The sequence below is a fragment of the Mus caroli genome, unplaced genomic scaffold (assembly GCF_978045245.1).
Source record: "Mus caroli unplaced genomic scaffold, Mus_caroli_1 scaffold_20, whole genome shotgun sequence".
In the NCBI taxonomy this organism is placed as follows: domain Eukaryota; kingdom Metazoa; phylum Chordata; class Mammalia; order Rodentia; family Muridae; genus Mus; species Mus caroli.
This window is the reverse complement of record NW_028227275.1, coordinates 9,233,322-9,247,587: the sequence shown is the minus strand read 5'-3', so window position 1 is coordinate 9,247,587 and position 14,266 is coordinate 9,233,322. Positions and strand designations below refer to the sequence as shown.

Sequence of the window (14,266 nt, the reverse complement as noted above, 5' to 3'; positions counted from 1 at the left end):
ATAGTGAATTAAATATGATTTGGAAATTTTAATCTAATCAGAGTCATTAACTCCTGGATTATCATTCTAGAACAATGCTTCTCTCTCTAGAGCTTAGAATGAAGTCTCACATAGGCTATCTAAAGCAAAGCACAAGGGCAAAATTCCCTGGAGGCATCCTCAGCCAATCACCTCAGGAGGGAGGACATGAGGGAGAGTTTCTCAGAGGACTCTTGAGACAGATAAGACTGCTCTCTTTCTTTGAAAAATACCAGATTATTTTACAGCTAGACCATTGTTTTTCTAAAATTAGATTATTTTATTTATTTACATTTTAAATGTTATACCTTTTTCCCATTTCCCTTCCACAAAACCCCTATTTCATCCCCACTCCCGTTTCTATGAGTGAGCTCCCCACCCACTCCCACCTCACCACCCTGGCATTCCCCTACACTCGGGCATTGAGCCTTCACAGAACGAACGGCCTCTCCTTCTTAGTAATTAAATGGAATGAATGACTAACCATTGTCAATTTGACAAGATTTGGAATAATTGTGTTTCTAGGGCAAATTATGCAAAAGAAGAAGATCCACCCTCTGGTTGCAGCAGGTACTAATTTTCCCACGATGAGTGAACTGGAATAGTGAATCTAGTAGAATATGCCCATTTATCCCCGTTTCCTTAATGTTCATCTGCTGCCTCAAATCTGTTGCTAGGCCTTCTCTGTCATGGTAGATCATACCCTTAAACTGTAGACTAAAATTACATGTTTTAATGTACAAAATAGAAAGAAGTGGAGAGATTTAATAAACAGAAAAGAGAATATTATGTAAGTCTAAAGGAAGGAACAAAATAGGTATCCAATTTAATTATGATAGCAAACTGATAAAATTCAAATCATGCAGAAAATTCCAATGGTGGTTTCCTGGGTGAGTCTTTAATAAATGTAAAACTTTTAATATTTTGTCGTAATTTAATTTTATTTTTAATTTATTTATTACACTCCATATTCCATTCCCCACCCCTACTATCCACACTCCATCTGATCCACATCTCATACCTCCTCCCCACCCCACCCTGTCTCCATGTGGATGCCCCCACCCCAACACCCCTCTGAGTGCCCTGGGGCCTCCAGTCTCTTGAGGGTTAGGTGCATTATCTCTGAATGAACACAGACCCAGCAGTCCTCTACTGTATGTGTGTTGGGGGCCTCATATCAGCTGGTGTATGCTGTCTGTTTAGTGGTCCAGTGTTTGAGAGATCCTGGGGTTCCAGATTAATTGAGACTGCTGGTCATCCTACAGGATCACCTTTCTCCTCAGCCTCTTTCAGTTTTTCCCTAATTCAACAACAGGGGTCAGAAGTTTCTGTCCATTGGTTGGGTGCAAATATCTGCATCTGACTCTTTCAGCTGCTTTTTGGGTCTTTTGGAGGGCAGTCATCATAGATCCCTTTTTGTGAGTTCTCCATAGCCTCAGTAATAGTGTCAGGCCTTGGGACCTCCCCTTGAGCTGGATCCCACTTTGGGCCTGTCACTGCACCTTCTTTTCCTCAGGCTCCTCTTCATTTCAATCCCTGTAATTCTTTTAGACAGGAACAATTATGGGTCAGAGATGTGACTGTGAGCTGGCAACCCCAAACCTCACTGGATCTCCTGTCTTCCTGCTGGAGGTGGGCTCTATAAGTTCCCTCTCCCTACTGTCAGGTGTTTCATCTAAGGTCCTTCCTTTTGAATCCTGGGAGTCTCTCACCTCCCAGGTCTCTGGTGCATTCCAGTGGGGGGAGGGAGGTTTAACCCCCAACCTCCTATTTCCTAGATTGCCTGTTTACATTCTTTCTGCTGGCCCTCAGGGCTTCAGTCTTTTTTCCCACACCAAATTCCAGACCAAGTTTCCCTCTCCCCCTCACTCTGCCATTTAACTCTAACTAAAACATTTAATTTTATAGGAAGTCATTTATATCTTGTTTGTAAAGATGAATTTATAACATCTAAAATTCTAACAGTTGCAAAGATTTTTATCAAGTGTGATTTAATTATTTTAATGATTGAAAATATGATTTCTAATGTATTCTACTGAGCTACTCCTGACTAGAATAACAGCCATATAATTTTATCTTCACCTTTACAATCTTACAGAAAATATATATATTTACTTTTCTCGTGCAAAAGCCCCAACTTTTTTATAGAGATTAAGTTTTAGTTATCATACAAAATAATAACTTTTATTATGACATTTTCATATATATGCATCATAGGTATTAAATATATCTCTTTATTACTCTCTCTTATTCTTCTTTCCTCCTTCTTCTACTTGATATTTCATTTTCTTTCCCAAATAATTCTACTGCTGCTTTTTTCAGATAGATGGATGGGAAGATAGATAGATGGATGGGAAGATAGATAGATGGATAGATAGATAGATAGATAGATAGATAGATAGATAGATAGATGATAGAAACATAGATAGATAGAAAGATACATAGATAGATACAGAGATATATAGATACATAGTTACAAAGATACATAGATACATAGATGTTAAATAGAAGATAGTTAGATGATAGAAAGATAAATAACAGAGAGAAAATAAGCAATGCTTATCTACCATCTCCTTGACAATCCTTTCCCCCTGCAATCCATATAGATCTCTTCCTTCTCCTACAGAGCACTCTTCTATTCTCAACTTACTCATATATGTAAATGCTTCTTATAAGAGAGAAATAATGATATTTGTTTTTCTCAGTGTGATTTATTTTACTTAAAATGATGACTTCAGCTTTCAAGTTAATTCACTTCCCTTCAAGTAAAATCTCATCCTTCTTTATGGATGAATAAAAAAATTGCACTGAATAGAGATTTGTGTGAATCTGAATATCCTTACTAAAATTAACATTTATTGTGATGAATAATACAGGGATTATTAAAAAATAAAGTCAACAGGGATTGACTTTAATTTTCAAACTGGCTAATAAAATAATAGTTAATTCTTAAAATAAAAACCACAAAAGTATTTAGGATTCCATGCAAATGGAAATTGGAATTCATATCTTTATCATTAAGAAAATCATTAGCCTCTCAAAGATGCCTGTATTAGAGACAAATTTTAAAACTTCCAAGAGTCTACACTATAGTGTATTCTTAGGAATAAGAGAAAGTTTTCCTTTCTTCTACAGTATGCAAACAGTAAGTATTATCCAAGTATGCCATAAGAAATATAGTCTTGCAGTTCCTCAGAAAATCAGACTTAGTACTACCTGAGGACCCAGCTATACCACTCCTGGGCATATATACCCAAAAGATGCTCCAACATATAATAAAGACACATGCTCCACTGTGTTCATGGCAGCCATATTTATAACAGCCACAAGCAGGAAACAACCCAGATGTCCCTTAACAGATGAATGAATATAGAAACTGTGGTACATTTACACAATGGAATATTACTCGGCTATTAAAAACAATGATTTCATGAAATCCGCAGGCAAATGGATGGAACTAGAAAATATCATCCTGCATGAGGTAACCGAGTCTCAAAGAATACACATGGTACATACTCACTGATAAGTTGATATTAGCCCAAAAGCTCAGAATACCCAAGATATAATTCACAGACTGCATGAAGCTCAAGAAGAAGGAAGGCAAATATGTGGATGCTTCAGTGCGTCTTAGAAGGGGGAACAAAGTACTCACAGGAAGAAATATGGAGACAAAGTGTGGAGCAGAGACTGAATGAAAGGCCATCCAGAGACTGCCCCACCCGGGGATCCATCCTATATGCAGTCGCCAAACTCCAATGCTATTGCAGATGCCAGGAAGAAGTGCTTGCTGGCTGTAGCATGACATGGTTGTCTCCTGAGAAGCTCTGAAAAATACAGAGGAGGATGCTTGCAGCCAACTATTGATCTGAGTGCGGGATCCCAGATGGAGGAGTTGGAGAAGGGACTGAAGGAGCTGAGGGAGTTTGCAGCCCAGTGGGAGGAGCAACAATGTCAATCAGCCAGACCCCTTCCCCGCCCCTCCCCCCACAGAGCTCCCAGGGACTTCTGACCACCAACCAAAGATTACTTATGGAGGAACCCATGGCTCCAGCCGCGCATGTGGCAGGGGATGGCCTTGTTGTACATCAGTGGAAGAAGCGGCCCTTGGTCACGTGTGGGATGGATACCCCAGTGAAGGGAAATGCTAGGGCAGGAAGGCAGGAGTGGATGAGTGTGTGGGAAAGCACCCTCATAGAGTCAGGGGAAGGGAGATGGGATAGGGCATTTCTGGAGGAGAGACCTGGAAAGGGGATAACATTTGTAGTGTAAATAAATAAACTATCCAATTTAAAAAAAAAAGAAGAAGAAGAAAGAAAGAAATACAGTCTACAGATGCCTCACAAACCCTTAATGAAGCCATAGTGTGTCTCTGAAGACACACTGAGTGTCAACCTGCAGAAGAGCTGCAGCATCACAGAGAAGAGAGAGTGGACACAGAAATATTTTTCTCTGAATTCTTGTAGTTAACAGGCTGGATTGCAGCATTGTTGCTTGCCGATAATTATGTTCAAAAACAGCTGTGCAAGTTCTTTCTGACACTACTCAAACCCTTCAGTTATAAGCCTCCTACAGTTCACCAAGCCTGAACCCAGGCGGTGATCTCTTGAAGGGCTGGTTCTCCATGCCACACTTTCTGGGGCTCTCCGGTTTTCTTGTCTATGGTTTTGCACATCCAGAGACAGGCGTGTTGGTTTCAAAGGCTTGCTGAGCTGCTCATCCTGCCTGTGCCCACTACCCACAGACTGGGTTGCAATCTGATTGATTGAATCCCCCACGTTTTCACCACTTCTTTCTGCGGAGATCAGAAAAATCCATGCATAAAAGAAATGCAGTCAAGATGAGAGAGGAAGGTAGCCCAAGGGTCCCCTTTCCATCTCTTCTAAAACTACTCGGTGATTTAGAAAAATAAAATATAAAAATTGCTCAAAACAATAACCCTTTTCTAATCCACAAAATAAGTAATGCCTGTCTATAACAAGGTGACAGAAAAATCTGAAGATTAACAGTGCAAAAGGAGACAGCACTGGAGTCTTCATTTGCAGAAAGCAGTATGTGGGAGAAATGAAAACATTTTCTACTTCTTTATTCTCTCACACAGTACATCCTGACCCGGGTCTCCTCTCCCCACCCCACCCCCCACCTCCTCTCTCTTCCCAGTTCCACTGCCCCTCCATTTTCATTCAGAAAAGAGCCGGCCTCCCAGTGATATCAACTGAACATAGCATAGCAAGATTTAATAAAACTAGGCCCACACCTTCATATCAAGGCTGGATGATGCCACTCAGTAGGAGTAAAAGGGTTCTGTAAGCCCGAGGAAAAGTCAGTCCTATTGAGTGCAGCAAAACTTTCAAGCTCAACTACAACATGTGTGCCAAAGGCCTAATTCAGACCCATCAGGCCCCATGGTTGCTGCTTCGGTTTCTGGGAGCTCACAGTAGTCCTGTTGAGTTTGGTTGAATCTGTGGGCCATTTTCTCCTGCTGTTCTAGATTCCTTTGGCTCCCACAATCCTTCCTCCCCCTCTTCCCCAGGATTCCCCAAGCTCTGCCTACTGTTTGGGTGAGAGTCTCTGTTTCTGTTCCTACCAGCTACCAGAGGAGACCTTTTTGATGACGCGGGTTTGTTTTTGTTTGTCTGTTTGTTTGTTTGTTTGTTTGTTTTTGGCTTCTACCCTAGGTCTCTGAGCCATCCAGCTTCAGGTTCCTGGATATCCAGGCAGTGTAGGACATTTGCTCCCTCTTGTGGCTTGGGCGTCAAGTTAGACCAGTCATTGGTTGGCCACAGCCACAAGCTGTAACCTACCATGCCTCATTGCCTGTAGCAGGCAGGTCGTGGGTTTTGTGGCTCAGTTGGCATCCCAGCCTGGCTGCTTCAGGCTCCATATCCTCCACTGCTAGGAGTCCTCCCTGTAGTCATCCTCATAGGTTCCTGGAAGTTTCCAGGGCTCTAGCTTTCCACACTACCCCTTAAATGCCCACCTAAGTTGTCTCTCCCAGTACTCTCTCCCTTTCTCCTCCCTTCCCCAGCTAGTCCCACCTGTTCCACTCTCACAGACCTCCATTCCATCCACAAAGTCTATTCTATTTTCCCTTCCTAGAGAGACCCATGTGTCTCTCCCTAGAGCCCCCCCCACCACCACCATGTTACTTCACTTCTCTGCGGGGTTTAGTGCAATTGTCCTTTACTTAACAGCTAATACCAACTTACAAGTGAGTACATAACACGTTTGTCTTTCTGGGTCTGGATTACCTCACTCAGGATGGTTTATTGTCTAGTTTCATCCATTTGCCTGCAAATTTCACAATACCATTTTTTCTAACAGCTGAGTAATAGCCCGTTGTGTAAATGTACCACATTTTCTTTATCCACTCTTCCGTTAAAGAATATCTAGGTTCATGAACAGAATTCAAAATAATCCCCAAAGAAGGAGACCCAAGAGAGCAAACAGTCTAGCCGGGCGTGGTGGCGCACGCCTTTAATCCCAGCACTCGGGAGGCAGAGGCAGGTGGATTTCTGAGTTCGAGGCCAGCCTGGTCTACAAAGTGAGTTCCAGGACAGCCAGGGCTACACAGAGAAACCCTGTCTCGAAAAAAAAACCAAAAAAAAAAAAAAAAAAAAAAAAGAGAGCAAACAGTCTGAGATATTATAGTAATAAATTAATAATATTAAAAAAGAGAGAGATTGGTTACATATAAGTAAAACAAGAATCTTAAATAGTATATGAGTAATGATAATAGATGATTGGTAGTCAATTGATAGACATTATAAAAACTAAAAACAAAGCCCAGATAGATATTCACAATTGGCCCTAGATTTACTTGGAATTTAAAGCAAAGAAATTACAAATATAATTTATACCATGTATAGGGCTTAAAAATAACAAACCTTAATAATATTGAAATGCAGTGGGTGTCACAGTAAAAGCTGAGAGGAATCACTCCCGTATTCATGGAAACACAGGTTTGTCAACATCTTTACAATATGTACAGTAATTTTCCATAGGAAGACTTGATAGTACATACTTCAGGGTGAACATTAGCAGTAGTGTTTGAGAGTGTTTTTCCTGCCTCTCCTTTAGTTTCCAGTGCCTTAGTGGTTCTTGACTTTATCAGACTTCTTAGAATTTGTTTGGCTTAAACTTTCCAGTTGCTTTGCAGGGAATATCATATATAACTCAAAACTGCCCTTGGCTTTGATATCAGCTTGCTCCAGGCCTTTGCTTTTAACTATGGTCAGACTCTAACATTATTTGAGGGCTCAGGAACAGTGGCGCAGAGAGTGTCTCAAGTCTTTACATCTCTAAAAGGCACAAAAATGTGTAAAAAGAAGGTGTGTGTGTGTGAGAGAGAGAGAGAGAGAGAGCCTAAAGATAGAGAGTAAAATCTATGCGACTCCTTATCTAGTATTATTTAGAAGTTTTAAAGGATTGTTTAAAAAATGTGGATAAAATAAAACATAACTGAGCCTATTATGATAAATCACTTTGTACCAAATCACAGATACTTTGTTTGCAAACGAGGTGGATATTTTTTAAAATCCACAATCCTGATACAGTATTTACAAAAATTAAAATTCATTTCTAAACTGTCAATTAGATCATCATCCATTAGGGAGATGCTCAGGAAAATATTTGAAAACAAAAACAAGCAAAAGTCTGTTCATCCATTACTTCTCACCGCTGAGCCATATGATGCTGCCTTCCCAGGATTCCTGTTGCTCCATCCTTAGGGCAGTTGATAACAGGAAGCAAATGAAAACTACGCATTGATTAATCGCCACCACTGCAATCAGCTTACGTCATACTGGACGCTCAATCAAACTAGCATAATGTAATGAAGAAGCCCTAACAGCCACACAGCTGACTTCTCGGAGGGGCTGGCCTCTGGTCACAGCTGTCACTTGGCTTCTCTATGTGTGGCCAGCTGAGGATAATGATCACAAGGTTATGAGGGTCACACAGATGTAGTATAAAATGACAGAAGAAGTAAGAATATGTCTCGGACCTTGGAATCGGTCTATTTGCAGCAGGACAATGGCTATGGTTGATGATTCAGTTTTTATCTTTTTAAGGGAAAATGATGCATGGAAACATGGCAAAGATTTAAAGTTAGGCGTTGTTTTCTATAGAACATCTAGGTCCTGGATTTTAAAAAGAATCAAAGAAATGGACCTTTAATGCTGACCAAACCATTGTGTCAGGAAGTTGGGTTGTTTGGATCACCAGTTCGTAGCCACGTAGTTGCTACAAGGTATCATGGTACCTTGAATCATTCCAGACTCCACGTATTTTGTGGAGGAAACTTAATATCTTGTCCCAGACACAAGTGCCTCAGAAAGTGAGAAAGTTTTGATCTTAAGGTAAGAAGCCCCAGTATATTCTGCATGAGACACTAGATTAGGGATCATTTCTTACTCCTCCTTAAGCAGATGCCACAACAGGAATAATCATGAGGAGTTAAAGGAAAGGAAAAGCAAGTATTCAGTGAGATGGGGCGGAGCCAGGGAAGGCCAAGGAGCCTTCACTGAGTCAGACCACAATGTGACTCAGCCCAAGAAGGAAAGAGAAAGAGTGAAGGGTGGGTGGAAGTGTCCAAGACAGAACAAGGATGGTTCAGCAGGGCTGTCTGTGAGTTCTGGAGCCAAAGTTAGCAGTGCAGAGGAGATTGTTCTCTTATTACTACTTATGGCAGCTGTGCTCTGTTATAGGATAGAGAAATGAGTACACAGAGATGGGTTTCTGAAATCAGAAGCTTGGTCCCTCATTCATGGATGGTTCATATGTTGAAAGATTGGGAACATTCTTATGGCAGCAAGAGGATGGAATCCAAGTCCTTTCATTGTCTTTGTAGGGTAAAACAAAATTAGCAAGTTTACCTGTCACCTAGCTCACAGTGTCTGAGAGTTTTAGATTATATTAAAACATTATGCATGACGGGTATTTTTAGCTGAAAAAGTGGAGGCAGAAGAAGGTTCCCTGCCTGTCCAAATTCACCTGCTCAAGTGAGCAATACTTCAGTGCTAGAAATGAGCAGCAGCCGAACTGCTGTAGCCTGTGACCTGAGCACTGTGGCTAATGAGAAGATGTTTAACTCCACATAATGGATGGGACAGCATCTACAGAAACAACCATAGAAACAGCCCAGAGGGATGAATGCCAAAATTTCCTATTTCTGTCCATTATGTCCATTCTCAGCTTTTGATTGTTTGTGTGTAAATCCTAAATCATATAAACTACAAATTCCTTTGAGTGTCCTATAGAAAAGAAAGCAGAATTCTTTCAGTTTTCTAAAGTCTAGTCCTAAACACTCAGGTGAAAACTAGTGGGTCAGACTCTAAAATGAAGTCAGTAGGGTTTTCTATTCATGAGCAATGGGGAGACTTGGCAGAAGCAGGATGGCCAGGTACAAGGGGGAAAAATGCGACCATTTATAAAACAGGAGTTATAATAACAAAATGGCAGGAGGCCCTCATGACTCAAGAAAAAGTCATGGATCTGAGAAACAATTTCATTTTCCAAATATCCATTCAACTGGACTTATCCCATCTATTTTGAAATAGACTTGGGGACATTAGAGTTAAACTCCGAAATAAAGATGTGACGATGAATTGCAATAATATTTTCCTCAACTATTCCTTAAAAATGAGATTTTTTATTTCACTTTTTACTATAGGCCCTTTTTATTTTGTATTTCAAACAAATGTGAGTTTGATGAATTATTTACTAAGGACTGGATAAACAAACTAGTACATGAGCACACAAAGCAGTTTTTATTTAAGTAAATTAGTTTTGATAAATGAGCTCTGCCTGGAAGATTTATCAATGCAAACTAGAATTGCCCTATACTTGCATAACCCTAAGCCTGTTTTTCATTTGAACCTTCTATTGCACACTGAGAAAAAGAAGGTGAAGTTATATTCTTTCCAATTAGACATTAGGGAAATTTTAGTTTTGTTTAAGCTAATATTGTATGATATGAACAGAAAAAAATAAACACTGAAGACATAAAAACTGCATGTATTTATGTAAATGATATATGTATTATGAATAAGGAGAAAAAATATAATTAGAACAACCCAATCTTAGTACTAAATAAAAATATTACATTTCATAAGCTTTCTTAATGGACTACTATCTAAATACAGCTAAGGACCGGGTATCATTTAAAATTTCAGGTGAACCTTGAACCTGTAGAAAATCATTAGCTAAGACGCACCCTAATCTATAGGAATGGTGCTGCACATGTGTGCTAGCACCCCAGAAGTGGAAGTAGGATTGAGGCTAGCCTGAGCTACATAGTAAGGCCTAATTAATGGAAGAATAAAGAATAAAGAGACAGGGAGGGAGTAGGGAGGGGTGGAATGGAGGGAGGGAAGAAGGGAGAAGGGAGTCACTGAACAGACCTCCCAAAAACAACCTGGGGAAGATGAAAGTCCACAGGTTTATAAGCTATCTTAGTTAGGATTTCTATTGCTGCAGCAAAGCACCATGATCAAAATCAAGTTGGGAGGAAGGAATTTGTTTGGCTTAAACTTCCAGATCATTATGGAAAGGCATCAGAAACAGTACTCAAGTCAAGCTGGTCCAGGAGGCAGGAGCTGATGCAGAGGGATGGTGTTTACTGGCTTGTTCCATATTGCTTGCTCTGCCAGTTTTTTTACATAACCTAGAACAATCAGCCCTGGGGTGTCACTAATCACAATGGACTGGACCCTTTACCATCAATGACTAATGAAGAAAATGCTCTACAGGCTTGTCCAACCTTGTGAAGGCCTTTTATCAATCATGGTTTCCTCCTCTTGGTGACTACAGTTTGCATCAGGTTAACAGAAATCTAGCTATAACCTAAGCTATACAAATCTTGCTTTATTTCCTCATAGGTCTCTAACACAGAAAAACTTATTCTGTTAATCATGCCAACTTAGATCTTCTGAGATTACAACTACTTGTGGCAGAATTTCAGAGCAGCTATAGAAGTAATAGGCATAAGCCTCTTAATGTAGTATACTGAGGATCAGAGTCATCATGAGAGTGAGTATGAGGCTGGGTATAGAAAAGCTAGAGGTTGAGGGAGGCCAGCTAAAAGGAGAAGAGAAAGGAAGAGGACCAACTGAAACAAAGTCTGTATGATCATGTCCTCAAGAAGAATATTGCCTTTTTATGGTAACTCTAAAACCATTTGCAGTCACCAATTCATAATACACAAGTTTTAAATGCATAAACTCATGTTCATTTACTAGAGCAAATATTGAAAATACTGTCTGTACCTGATCATGTGATAGTTATGTCAATTATAGTGCTAATTAATACACGATTTTATTGTGTAAGCCTTGAACTTTATTTTTTATTTATCATTTAAAGGTATTAGCAACCAAACTCAGATCCTCACACATAACAGGCAAATATCATGCCATTCAGTTATATTCCCAACCCTTTTTATCTTTTGCCTTTTAATATAGGGTCTCACCAGTTACACAAATGGCCTTGAATTTGTAATCTTCTTTTCTGAGGACCCTGAGTTGTTTGGGTTACAGACCTGATACACCATTTTAGCCGCATGCCTCATTTTAGCCAAGGGAGAGAAGCTACCATTACAATAATAGTGACATATTTAACTTAGAGTATGTTTCCAAAAGCAGAGACAACCAGAAACCATGAGCTTCATAATGAAATGTTACATAACCAATTATATTGTATTTATTGCACAAAACCTATGTTAAGAATAAGTGAGTTTTTAACCAGAAAACCAGATATATATGCTACCTACATCTGCAGCTCAGTGAACACTGAGGAAGCCATTGAAAAAATGTAAGTGCCATATAGAGGAGCTATGAATTACAGTCTTTTGGACTTGGCACAGTAACTAAAATGATAATGTCACAGCATTCGTGATTTCTTGAAGTCCCGTAGGCCTATATAATCTTGACCAGCCAATAGTAAACCATAGATTAAGAAGACTCACAGAGCCCTACCTCTCCATGCTGAACCACTAGCTACTAAAAGATTTGGGGAAGATTGGATATTCAGTCATCATCTTTAATTTTGTGTCTTCAGAGAATGTCACCAGTCTCCAGTGGATTGTTCCAAGCCTATGGTCACATAGATTACCATAGTTTCAATAGAACAAAACAACAGAAAGTCCTAAGTATGAAAGATTCATATGGATGTTAGGGATCATATAAATGGAAGGGAATTTTTATGATAGGTATTTATAATAATCATAATACATTTTATAATTGCATGACATTTTCAAAAATACACAGTAAAAATCATATAAAAGTAAAAAACAACATAACCTAGTGCCCTAGTTAGGGTTCCATAGATTTGAAAAGACACTATGGCCAAGGCAACTCTTATAAAGGCAAATATTTAGTTGGGGCTGTCTTACAGTGTCAGTGGTTCAGTCCATTATCATCATGGTGAGAAGCACAGCATCATGTGGACAGACTTAGTGCTGGAGGAGCCAAAAGTTCTACATCTGGATCTAAAGGTAGACAGGAGAAGACTGTGGGAAGCGGTTTCTGCTGTGCTTGTGTGGCCTAATTGGTAAACAAGCAATGTGAGCATGTGCAAGAGTTTTTTCGTGCCAAGTCATGGCCCATCCCGGGGCTTGCTGATGAGGCTCTGGGAGAGCAGCCAATCAGGTGTGGACATATCACACTAAGGTGTATATACGCAGCACCTTTTTGGTGCTTGGGGTCTTCCTCTTCATGTTGAAACTGATGTAATAAAGTTGCTGCAGAAGGATCCAGTTTCTCAGCGTGTGTTCTTGCTGGCGAGACAATAGTGCGTGTGAGAATTGGCGCCGAAACCCGGGAATTGGGAATTGCCTTACCATCGCCAGTGCCGAGGAGACCCTCCGTTAGCGGGGCCGATTCAGAACTGCAGTCAGGTTGGTTTTTTAAGGTTCTGAGAGGCATGTTTGGTTCTGGTCTTTCTCTACAATTAGAAGGGGCAATGGAAGCCTTTGTAATTGTTCTTGTAGCACTTATCTTTTTCCTTATAGTGAAAGCAGGACAGGGAGTGCTGGAGGAGGTTCAAGACAGCATGTCAGAAACAGAGCAGGGTAAAAGATTGAGAGCTCAAAGAAAAAAAGGTATATCTAAGAAACAAGGCCCTTCCAAGGATTCTGGATCCGGGGAAGAGAGAGAGAAAAGGGAAAGGACACCCTGGGAGAGAAAAAGAAGAAAGGAGAGAGAAAGAGGAGGAAAGATAAAGGTGAGAAGAGAAAAGAGAAGGGGAAGGAGTCCCCCGAGAGGAAGAACCTTTATTCGTTAAAAGAACTTGAGGGTTTAAGACTTGATAGCTCAAGCTCAAGTGAAGAACTTAGTCCCTCGGAGGAAGAAGACTTAGAGGAAGAAGCAGCCCACTATGGGGAAGAAAGATACCACCCTGATGAGGGTAAAAATAGCAAGCCAAGGAGGAAGTTAAAAGGAAATGGTGGTTTAAGTCAGGGCATGGTTCGGTCTCCGAGCCCTAGCGCCCCTCCACCTTATGCAGAAAATTTTGGCTCAGATTCTTTTATCCCTCGAGACGAGCAGCAAAAATTACAGCAGATGTTTCCTATCTTTGAGGCAGCAGATAGAGGACGCGTTCACACGTCTGTGGAGCACATACAGATCAAAGAACTTGCTGAGTCGGTCCGTAATTATGGAGTTAGTGCCAATTTTACTTTATCTCAAGTTGAAAGACTTGCTACTTTGGCCATGACTCCGGGAGACTGGCAAATGGTGGCAAAGGCTGTGCTCACCAATATGGGGCAGTATTTAGAATGGAAAGCCTTATGGTATGACGCCTCTCAAATGCAAGCAAGGGCTAATGCCGCAGCTGAAGGTGATCAGAGAGATTGGACATTTGATCTGCTGATGGGTCAGGGACCATATGCAGCTAATCAGACAAATTATAATTGGGAGCATACGCTCAGGTTTCAGCTGCTGCCATAAAGGCATGGAAATCATTGCCCACCGGTGTTGACAGTGTTGCAGAACTCCAGAGAGACAATGAGGCACTGAATCAGGTAAGAGAGAAGTGCTCTCAATTGGTTTCGGAGAGAGGGTCTGTTTGTGTTTCCTCAGGATCATCGACAACAGCTGCAGATCTCGATGCGACTGACAAGGACCGTGAAAGAGCAAGATGAGCCCCAAGATGATCCTCTTGCTCCTGATGATTGAGACCAAAGTACAGACCTATTGAATCACCTGAAGGGGAACTGGTCACAGGAGCTGGAAAGGTTGCAGACGCGGCTGCAGAT

At 40.6% G+C, this 14,266-nt stretch overlaps 2 pseudogenes; one reads left to right on the top strand and one right to left on the bottom strand.

The window, feature by feature from the left end:
- Positions 1-12,935, bottom strand: part of LOC110285333 (uncharacterized) — a 104,544-nt pseudogene extending 91,609 nt beyond the window's left edge.
- A 37-nt stretch (positions 12,936-12,972) lies between these two features.
- On the top strand, positions 12,973-13,958 carry LOC147000121 (igE-binding protein pseudogene; annotated as a pseudogene).
- Positions 13,959-14,266: the final 308 nt, after the last annotated feature.